Source organism: Triticum aestivum, chromosome 6A, assembly GCF_018294505.1.
Source record: "Triticum aestivum cultivar Chinese Spring chromosome 6A, IWGSC CS RefSeq v2.1, whole genome shotgun sequence".
NCBI classification, from domain to species: domain Eukaryota; kingdom Viridiplantae; phylum Streptophyta; class Magnoliopsida; order Poales; family Poaceae; genus Triticum; species Triticum aestivum.
In genome coordinates this window covers 477,458,224-477,470,213 of record NC_057809.1, presented here as the reverse complement: position 1 = coordinate 477,470,213, position 11,990 = coordinate 477,458,224, and positions in this window count along the sequence as shown.

The window sequence follows — 11,990 nt, the reverse complement described above, 5'->3', positions numbered from 1 at the left end:
CCCTTGTTTACTGATGCCTTTTGCTTCCTCCCCGCGGACGGAACCAGGGGAGGAATTATCTTGGCTTTCAATTCTGACCTCTTCAACATCCAGAGCTCCTCCACCATCGCCAACACGGTCTCTACTACTATTGTCATGCGCGCCTCTGTCGCTTCTTGGAGTGTCACTGTCGTCTATGGGCCGCAGGGGGACACAGAGAAGATGGCATTCATCAATGAGATCAAGGCTATCCGCCCCACCATGCTGCCGGCCTGGCTTCTCCTAGGCGACTTCAACCTCCTTTGCAAGGCTACGGACAAGAGCAACGCCACCATCAGCCGCAGACTGATCAATGCTTTCACATCTGCTTTGAACTCCATGGAACTCTCTGAGCTGCGACTTCACGGTCGACGCTTCACCTGGGTGAGCTCTTGCCAGCTGCAGACAAAGACCAAAATTGATCATGTTTTCTGCACCTTGGACTGGGGACTGCTTTTCCCCCAATGCTACCTGAGGGCCTTATCCTCCTCGGTCTCTGACCACTGTGCCATGGTTCTCACTGGACAAATCAACCATCGGCGCTTCCGCGACTTCGGTTTTGAAAATTATTGGTTAAAGATGAGAGGTTTTGATGATGCGGTGAGCAACTCCTGGAGTGAACCTTGCACTCACACGGACACCATGATGATCCTACACGACAAATTGTCGCATCTTGGGCGCTCCGTGCATTGCTGGAGTAGGAAAACAGTTGGTAATATTACGCTACTCTCAGCCGATGCGGAACAGATTATCCTTGGCTTGGACCATGCTCAAGACCATAGAGACCTTACTATTGCTGAAATCGGTCTAAGGCACTATGTAAAGCACAAATTGCTTGGCCTTGCTGCAATCCAACGCATCAGGATCAGGCAAAGATCAAGGGTCTTATGGCTTCGTGCGGGTGATGCTAATTCTCAGCTGTTTCACATCAAGGCCAACGGGAGACGCCGCCGCAATTATATTCCCCTTTTGCAAACCGATCATGGCCAATTCACCACCCAAGCTGACAAGCATGTTGAGCTTCACAAGCACTTCTCTGTCACCATTGGCTCAGTTAGAGCAAGGAACCAATCGCTTAATTGGGATGCCTTGGACCTTCCCAGACTTGACCTTTCCTCCCTGGATGCCCCGTTCACAGAGGAGGAAATTAAAGCGGCAGTTTTTGGTCTACCTTCCGGTAAGGCACCTGGGCCGGACGGTTTCACCGCTGATTTTTTCAAGCACTGCTGGGAGGTGATTAAGCATGATCTTACTGCGGCCATATGTCAGTTCTTCAACCTTCGCGGTAATCATTGGCACATGTTGAATTCTGCTCACATTACTCTTCTGCCCAAATCCAATGAGGCTTCTCGCATCAAGGAGTTCCGCCCCATCAGTCTCATGCACTCTGTCGGAAAGATTGTTTGCAAGATGTTGTCCATCCGCCTGGCTCCGTTCCTATCAGTGTTGATCCCTCCCTCTCAGAGCGCTTTCCTCAAGACTCGCAGCATCCATGACAACTTCTTGTTTGTCAAGAATGCCGTCCGGAAATTACACTCTGTCAACGATCCTGCTCTACTTCTGAAGCTTGACATCGCTGGTGCCTTCGACAACGTTTCCTGGTCCTACATGCTCGAGCTTATGCCACGACTAGGCTTTGGGAGTAGGTGGTGCGACATGGTCTCGCTGCTTTGGAGCTCCTCGTCTTCCCGTGTTATGGCGAATGGCGAGCTTGGCCAGCCCTTCTCCCACCGGTGTGGTCTACGCCAAGGTGACCCTCTCTCACCCATGCTCTTTACTCTCGCCATCGCTCCACTACATTGGGTTTTTGCGCGTGCTGCCTCTTCTGGAGCCTTGTCCCCGATCAAGTTACCCCCCTCCCAACTTCGGGTTAGTCTTTATGCCGATGACGCGGCTCTGTTCATCGCCCCCAACGAGGCGGACATCCTCCTCACAAAACACATCCTCTCTAGCTTTGGCATTGCTTCAGGCCTTGTCTGTAACATTAGTAAGAGTGGCATCTACCCCATCTCCTACGAACACATAAACCTAGAATCACTTCTACAGCACTTCCCCGTGCATGTGCTTCAATTCCCCTGTCGATACCTTGGTCTCCCTCTCCACTATAAGAACATCACCAGGGCTGACATCCAACCTATTCTGGACAAGTTGGCTTCCAAACTTCAACGATGGCGCGGCAAGCTCATGTCTGGGGACGCTCGTCTGCGGCTTATTAACTCCATGCTCTCCGCCATTCCGGTGTACTTAATCACCATCTTTAAGCTTGGTGCTTGGGCCATCAAGGAAATCGACAAGCTACGGCGGAACTTCCTGTGGCGCTCCCGGCCTGACGCAGACAAGGGCATTGCTCTGGTCAACTGGTCCACGGTATGTCGCCCGAAATACCTTGGGGGTCTTGGTGTGATTGATCTGAAGCAGTTTGGAAGGGCGCTGCGGCTTAGGTGGAAGTGGCTCGAGTGGCGGGACTAGAACAGGCCTTGGGTTGGCTCTCCCACTCCCTGTGACCGAGATGACGAGGCTCTGTTTGCTGCTGCTACAAATATCACTGTGGGCAATGGTTCACGGGCTCGCTTATGGCAAGACCGATGGCTTCATGGTGAGGCACCTTGTCAACTAGCACCTGACGTCTTCCGTCTCTGCTACAGGAAGAATTTCTTAGTGGCACAGGGACTCGCAGACTAGCGCTGGTTGTCGGGTTTGCATCGCATATCCACTGAGCCTGAGCTTCGTCAATTCACCTTTCTTTGGACAAAGCTGCGGCACTTTGTTCTGGACCCGAACAGGGAAGATAGTATCTCTTGGAACCGCATTGTCTCGATGACATACAGTGCCAGATCGGCATATCACTCTCAATTTCTTGGTTCTGCACCGGTTGCTAATTACGACAAGTTGTGGAAGGCCAAGGTTGAGGGCAAATGCAGGTTCTTCTTCTGGCTTTTCCTCAAGGGCAAAATTCTGACCAACGACAACTTGGCAAGGCGTGCACTCCCGCACAATCCGAGGTGCAATCTCTGCGATCAGGAAGAAGAATCTGCCTTCCATCTTATCCTGCAATGCCCCTTTGCACGCTCTGTGTGGCACCTGGTGGAGAACTTCCATTCTGCTCCTGGACTGGCCACGACTGCCATGCATGCCACCTCTATCATCTCCTGGTGGAATGATGTAATCTGCCCCCTTGGCAAGAAGACCACTAACACAGCCATTTACACATGCTGGAATATCTGGAAGGAACGAAACAGACGCGTATTCAAGCATAAGACTCTTGCTGAGCAGGGTATGCTTCTCCTCATCAACCAGGAAATTCTTCAACCTATGCTTTCATCTCACTGGCTTAGTGATGTTGAGAACCAGCCAGAACCTGAGCCAGACTAGACTTTCTACTCTTAATTGTAATGCTGTGTTGTAAGAACTATTTGTTTTACTTTTCTCCTGCTTAATATATAGGCAGTGACCTGCCAGTTCTTCAAAAAAAATACCATGACGAGCTTGAAGCACTCCGAATACTCTCTCCACATCCTTCCTAACTGTTTCTTGCATTGTTGCAAAGTGGCATGGTTTGTTGCCATGGGGATCGGATATGGTCTTCACGAATGTCCCCCACTTGGAATAAATACCATCGACAAGGTTGCACCCCATGTTATAGTTGTGCCCAAGGCGGCAAGAATGGCGGGGAGGAGTTTTGTGCTGGTGGTGGTAGCGTTGTGGGGTCAGGACGACTATGGATCTAGGGGAGGGCCGGGGCAGACAAGGGGGGAGAAGGATGGGAAGAGGGCAGGTCCGGCTAGGCCGGGGGTGATTTGATGAAATTTGTGGTGGTTCCCTTCTATCTAGTCCGTGGGTGCGCCTGGCCCCATATTCGTCCCAGATATGGATTGTATATGATTGGTGTCAGTTAGCTCGGACGACCAATTTGATGGGGTCATATGGGTCACGATTTCTTGACCGATAGTGACCGGGTCATCCGCGAAGACATATAAAGAAAATATAAGGGTGCGGCTGTAGATGCTCTAACCTCAAACTTTGGTGACACCTCTCACTGTCCATGACACGTTTTCTTCTTTTACAAGAAAATCCATGGCTCGGCTTTAGTTAGTACTTTTACTATACTTTTCCACCCACGCATCATGCATGAGAATATGTTTAATCTTAGGGGCCACGTTGGGCGTGTTGACTCAAGTTGTTAATACGACAGTAGTGTGCGCCATGACTTGACGCACCAACTATGGAAACGGTTCCGGCAGGACGCGCCACATTCATGCGGTGTTTGTATCTTTGTATACCAATCCGCTGATGCAAGACCAGACAGTGGATACATCTCACATGTAATGGAAATTAAACCAACTGAGGGTGTAACATTTTTGAAACGCAGGGAAAGTACTACTTGTGCATCTTTGGACTGTACATCTGTTTTTGACTGTAAACGATATAAATTCAATTGATATGTGGACTCTGTTCATAGCTTTGGTCAACACAATTCCGTTGGCAAACACTTGTGGCGGGTTGTCGTTCTTGGACGCTTGGATCAGTTGATAGAGTATGCCTGATGAAGTTGTTGTGTACAGGCAAACTGATAGAGAGAGGACAGGAGCAAGCTTTATGGACAGGCATACAAAACATAACAAAATGTCGTTAGATGACTACATGTTAGGTAATGACCTCACTAGTGATGATTTGGACCCCCGAATCAAGATCAAGATGGGTGAGAATGAGATCTGCCGATCAAACAACATATACAACTAAACACGTTCGCCATGCAGAATTTTGTAATTCATGTGATGGAAGTGTGACCATTTTTTTTGTCAAACACCATGACCATACCTACCGCGCTGCATGCAAGTCCAAAATTGAGAACACACATTTTTCGGTTACGATATCTATAAGACAAGGGGAAGTGCTTGTATCTTTGTCTTTCGATGTTGACCGAAAGTGCTCTTCTCAGCTCGAGCTCATATGAGCTCAATATAAACAGTAAAATTTAAAAAAAACTGATTTTTTTACAGATATTTTGAATGCTTACAAAGTTTCATCATAAAATGACATTTGAGGAAGTTATGGCAAAAGAAACAAAACTAGAACTCCAAACTGCTTTTGAAAATAACATTTTTAGAGTATCGTTTTTTTTCTTTTGCCACATCTTTCATGTACTCCCTTCGTCCCAAATTAAGTGACTCAACTTTTTACTAACTTTGCACTAAAATTAGTATAAAATTGAGTTGCTTATTTTGGGACGAAGGGAGTATGTCATTCCATGATGAACGGAATTGTGTTGTCCTTTGCGGATGGCTTGCTCAGTTGATAGTATACAATACCTATTGCAGGAGTAGCCTAGAGGCAAACACATAGAGAGAATAAAGGAACAAGCACTATGGGCGGGCATGAAAATTATAACAAAATGACATTATACTAAAGTTGTGTCAGTTAATTTGGATCAGAGAAAGTACTACTACATGTTAAGGCAATGACCTCATTGATGATGATCTGGACCACATGAATCAAGATTGAGATGGGTTGTAAGACTAAGATGTATCGATCAAACAATGTATATATAACAAAACACGTTCGCCATACAGCAATATTTTATTCATGGGATGAAACTGGGACCATACATCGACGCGTTGCATGCAAGTCCAAGAATGAGAACGATCTTCTTTGGTTGCTGGCTGGGCACGACATTTATGACTATAATCATGTGCACGGAATTTGTTAATTTAACACATTAGCTATGAGATTAATTGGTTCCAGTTTGCATATGACCGCTTCATCAAAATGAGTTTGCATAGAGTGTTTGTTTTTTTATTGAGAAACTTGCACAAACACACAACTTTTGGGGCTGAGGCAACACAAAACCACAACTCTAGGGGATTTTGCTAAAATTACAACTCTAGGACAAACCGGTAACAAAAACATCAAATCTACCGAACACAAATATAATGAGTGGGCCTCACTAGTCATAGACACAAAGTGGTGGAGAGCTAATTTTTAGCCCAAGCTCACGCCGGATGTCCGCTAGAGCTGAGCCAAACCGAGCTCCAAATAAACTTGCATACATGTTTTAGCTTATAAAAACTATATCAAATTTGTAAAATGGCTGGGCTAAATAGGCTGAACTTTTCCAGATTTGATGGCTGGGCTAAATGCCGTTGCAATAGTCGGTTAACATGGTACCGATATCAAACTAAAAATCATTAGACTCACATGACATAATTCTTATTAACTGCCTAATTGGATGATTTTTTAAGATTTTCTTTGTTAAATGTTAGTAGTACGGTTGTAATTTTTTTGGTTAAAATCCTCTATTTTTGGTTTTGTGCTATCTCAGTCTCAAATATTGTGTATTTGTGAAAATTCCCTTTTTTAGGCAAAACATTTATTTGCTAACCGAGCGTGTGTTCGTGAACCACAATTGCTCACATGGTCCAATTTGAAGTGCTTGGGCTCCTAACTATAAAGATGTTCGTGTGGCTGGTGACATGAAGAATGCTATGTTAGACAACCCATCACCTTGCTAAGCACGACCTTCCCCGTAATATTCCATGTATTTCCTGTCAGGCTTCCGCCTAGACCATCGATCATTTAATTTCGCCTCTATTTTTCTCTTTTGATTCCTATTTTTGGTTTTTTTTCTTTAGTTACAGCAAATATAAGTATCTGATCTTTGGATCGGGCGGTGGCGGCGCACCGGTGCCGTATCCTTCCTGAAGGCACCGTCTTGGAGCCCACGGTTCGTCGTATGCGGCTTCGTCTCTTCGTGATAGTGCTAGGGGTGGTGATAGGCGGGAACCCGTTGAACGAGTTCACGCCCGAGGGTGGCCCGATCTTCACGTCGTAGGATCGAATTGGGAGGGATAACTAGCTTTATACCTGCCAAGGTTGGATGCAACCCGTACGTTGGGGATGGCTGACCGAAGCTATAAAAACTCCAACCCGCTGTCCGAACAATCACAGAACCACAAACCGGGACTAATCCACACAAAACGGCCGGAACCGTAGAGCACGAACTAGAGGGAACCAGAGGCTCCTTCTCACAAATCCGAATGAACTCACAAGAGCAAAGGTACCAAGATCTCTCGGATCTCTCTAGCAGTCTTGCTGCATAAGCTTGTAGCTGAATGGTTTGACAAAAGGTTCTCTAGAGGATGGGGGAGATGGGGTTTTATAGCAGGGACAACCCCCATAGCTAGGTGTGAAAATGGTTTCAAAAGTAAGCAGGTTTGCATGACTTCCTTTGGTGAATAAGCAGTCAACTTTGGGAGTTGTTGCAGAGCTCCTCGGAAATTCGCGAAGTCTTAACAACCTGGACACCTTCCACGAGAATGACTAGAACTTTTGACTCACAACTCCAAATGATGTGAGGTTTTTTGCATTGGAAAGATAATTTGATGTAGCTTCTGTTGATGTACCCCTATGGCCCTGTATCTCCATCATATGGGTGTGCCACACCAAAACATCAGAGGTAAAAACTGACAGCATCAACTTCACTTGAAACTTGTTTTCTCCAAACTTGTTCCTCCAAAGCGGTTGCTTTAAGAGCTCATAGGTTGTTGGATTGCTTCCATGTTATACCTAAGTTCAACCAATAACAATGGAGATGAAAGCATAGTTGTGTCATCAAGGTTACAAGGTAAACTTAAGTTAGCGTTCACCTGGTCACTTATTTGTTTGGCGCGACTTCTTGTGATTGGACCTATAATTGTTGGAGACTTGTCGATGGTTGTGGTGTCCTCATCATCCTGCCCCTCTTGAAGAGGAGTCGTCCTCAACTCTGATGGTCCAAAGTATGGAGAGAGGTCGGCCACATTGAAAGTTGGACTAACACCATAATCCATTGGAAGGTCAATCTTGTAGGCATTGTCATTGATCTTCGCAAAAACTTTGAATGGGCCATCTCCACGTGGCTGCAAATTGCATTTGCGTTGATCTGGGAAACGATCCTTCCGCAGGTGTACCCACACAAGATCACCTTCTTCAAATAACACCTTCTTTCTTTCCTTGTTTGCTCGTTTTGCATATTGTTCAGTCATCTTCTCAATATTTTCCTTGGTCTTCTCATGAATTTTCTTCACAAAGTCAGCACGCTTACTTGCATCAAGATTGGTTCGCTTCTGCAATGGTAAAGGCAAAAGATCTATGGGAGTAGCAGGTTTGAACCCATAAACAATTTCAAAAGGACAAAATTTAGTGGTCGAATGTACTGCCCTGTTGTATGCAAACTCCACGTGGGGGAGACATTCTTCCCACATCTTCAAATTTTTCTTTAAAACTGCTCTCAGCATCATGGATAGCGTGCGGTTGACAACTTCAGTTTGTCCATCCGTTTGTGGGTGACATGTCGTGGAAAAGATAAGCTTTGTCCCTAGCTTTGCCCACAACATTTTCCAAAAATAGCTCAGAAACTTGGTGTCACGATCTGAAACAATAGTGCGTGGTACTCCATGTAGCCGCACGATTTCCCTGGAAAAACAAATCAACAATGTGTGAAGCATCATCGCTTTTATGACACGGGATAAAATGAGCCATCTTGCTAAACCTATCAACCACCACAAAAACTAAATCACTCCCCCTCTTAGTGTGTGGTAATCCAAGAACAAAATCCATAGAAATATCTTCCCAAGGTGTACTAGGAATGGATAAGGGCGTATAAAGTCCATGAGGGTTTAAACGTGACTTAGCTTTGCGGCAAATCTCACAACATAGTATGTAGCGCTCAACATCACGCCTCATCCTTGGCCAAAAGAAATGGTCAATTAGCACACTCTCAGTTTTCTTTGCTCCAAAATGTCCCATGAGACCACCAGCATGAGCCTCCTGCAAAAGCAACAAACGAACATTGCAATCTGGGATGCACAATTTGTTAGCTCGAAACAAGAATCCATCATGCAAGTGAAACTTTTCCCAACCTTTCCCCTCACTACACTTTGAGTGTGGTTCAGCAAAATATGGGTCATTGGCATACAATTCTTTGATGCTTTGCAGCCCAAGAATTTTAGTATCAAGTTGTGAGAGTAAAATATGGCGTCTAGACAAAGCATCGGCAACAACATATCTTTTCCTTTCTTGTACTTGACAATATAGGGAAAAGATTCTATGAATTCACTCCATTTTACATGTCTACGATTCAGTTTTTGTTGACCCCTAAGGTGCTTTAAAGATTCATGGTCGGAATGTATCAAAAATTCTTTAGGCCACAAATAATGTTGCCATGTTTCTAAAGATCTCGCAAGTGCATATAATTCTTTGTCATAAACTGAATAATTTAGAGTTGGACCACTTAGCTTCTCACTAAAATATACAATAGGCCTACCTTCTTGCATTAGTACGCCTCCAATACCCACACCACTTGCATCACATTCAATCTCAAAAGTCTTACCAAAGTTGGGTAGTGCAAGCAATGGTGTAGATGTCAATTTTTCTTTCAGCTCTTGGAAGGCCTTCTCTTGTGCATTTTCCCACTTGAAGGGAACATCTTTCTTGGTTAGCTCATTCATTGGGGCAGCAATGGTGCTGAAGTCCTTCACAAACCGACGGTAGAAACCAGCAAGGCCAAGAAAGCTTCGTACTTGGCTTACATTTTGTGGAGGCATCCACTCACGGATGGCCTTGACCTTCTCCTCATCTACCTCCACACCTTGACCTGAAACAACAAAGCCAAGAAACACAACTTTTTCTATGCAAAATGTGCACTTCTCCTTGTTAGCATATAATTTCTCCTCTCTTAGAACAGTAAGCACACACCGAATGTGTTCAACATGTTCATCCAAAGTTTTGCTATAAATCAGGATGTCATCAAAGTAAACAACCACAAACTTGCCAATGAACATTCTAAGCACATGATTCATCAATCTCATGAAGGTACTAGGTGCATTTGTCAATCCAAATGGCATAACTAACCACTCATACAAACCAGATTTTGTTTTGAAAGCAGTTTTCCATTCATCACCCTCTCTCATTCTTTTTTGGTGGTAGCCACTTAGAAAGTCAATTTTAGAAAAGATGGTGGCACCACTTAGTTCATCAAACATATCATCAAGCCTAGGTATTGGGTGCCTATACCTCACGGTGATGTTGTTAATAGGCCTACAATCACAACACATTCGGGAAGATCCATCTTTCTTTGGTACTAAAAGAACGGGTACAGCACAAGGGGAGAGACTTTCCCTTACATAATCTTTGTTTAGTAGGCCTTCAACTTGTCGTTGAATCTCCTTGGTTTCCTCCGGGTTTGTGCGGTATGGTGGTCGGTTCGGCAATGGGGCTCCTGGTACCAAATCAATTTGGTGCTCAATGCCTCTTTGTGGTGTCAGCCCTGGTGGTATCTCCTCGGGGAACACATCTTCAAACCCCCGCAACATTTCAACAACAACACTAGGAGTGGTGGAGGTTAATTCATTAGTAGAAAGAAAATTGTCCTTGTGCAGAAGTAGAAAGAACACAGAACTGGGTTCTCTAAACTCTCTGATGTCCCTTTTCCTAGCCATCATAACTAATCCCTGTTTTTCCCATGTCTTGGTCAATTTAAGCTGTGGGGTTTTATTTGGCTTTGGATTCTCTCGCTCACTATGTTGGTGGATGTCACTCAAGTGTTTCTCGCTCACTCTCTCTTTCTTTTTCAGATCATCCATCAATATTTATTCGGGTGTCAAAGGAGCAAAGATATGCGCTCTCCCTCGTATTGGAATGATAGACGATTAGTACGGCCGCTGATTTGCACATCATAATCATACAACCAAGGTCTTCCCAATAGCAATTGGCATGCTTGCATTGGCACCACGTCACATTCCACTTGATCTCGGTACTTCCCAATGGAAAACTGAATGGTGACAATGTTGCTTACTCGAAGTGTACCACAATCATTGAGCCATTGCATCTTATATGGACTTGGGTGCCTTCTTTGTTTGAGTCTCAACTTCTCTACCAAATCTGAACTTGCAACATTGTTGCAACTGCCATTGTCAACAATAATTCTGCAAACCTTGTCCTTGATAGTGCCACGAGTGTGAAAAATATTATGCCGTTGCCCTTTCTCTTCTCTAGCTGCATTAACACTAAGCACACGACGATAAACAAAGCAATCTCCCATGTCGGCCTGAATATCACAACCACTCTTCTCGCCCTCTTCATCCTCATGATCACCCAATGCTCCATTGTCTTCATGCTCACTCTCAGATTCCCATTCACCTTGTTCATTCACAAAGAGAACTCTCTTGTTTCGACATTCAGAAGAAATGTGACCATGCCCTTTGCACTTCCAACACTCAATATCTTGGCTTCGAGATGGTGGTACAGCCGTGGGGTTAGAAGTACTTCCAGCAGCAGAAGGAGCACGCTTGTCAACATTCCCTAGGAGACGATGATGATGCCGATGAAGCCGTTGTTCACCAGGTGGTGGTAGGGTGTTAAGTATGCTGAAACTGAGAACCACCATGAGAGGCACTTGGTTGCGACCTTTGCCATGGTGTGGTGGTGCGGCTATGAGATATCCGTCCATGACCACCCCGCTGTACCTTCCTCTCCGTACGCTTTGCTTGCTCCAAAATATCTTGTAGAGTGTTATAGGAAACATCTCCACAAAATCTGAAATTTCATTGTTGAGACCATGCAGAAATCTTGCCATCTTTGACTCCTCATCTTCATGAATACGGGCACGAACCAGCAACAATTCCATCTCTTTGTAGTACTCATCCACCGTGCACGTACCTTGGCTGAGGCACTTCAATCTATTTCGGAGATCTCTTTGATATTGCGAAGGAACAAACCTTCGCCTCATGGCTTGTTTGATCTCTTCCCAAGTGTCAATGTGGTCACGGCCTAGCAGGAGCTGATTTTCTTGGAGTTGGTTCCACCAAGTGAGTGCGTAACCAGAAAACTCAACACAAGCAAGGTTGACTCTCTTTGGATCAGCAAGGTTATGGATACGAAAAATCTGATCACACTGCTCTTCCCAATCAAAATATGCATCGGGGTCTTCCTTTCAT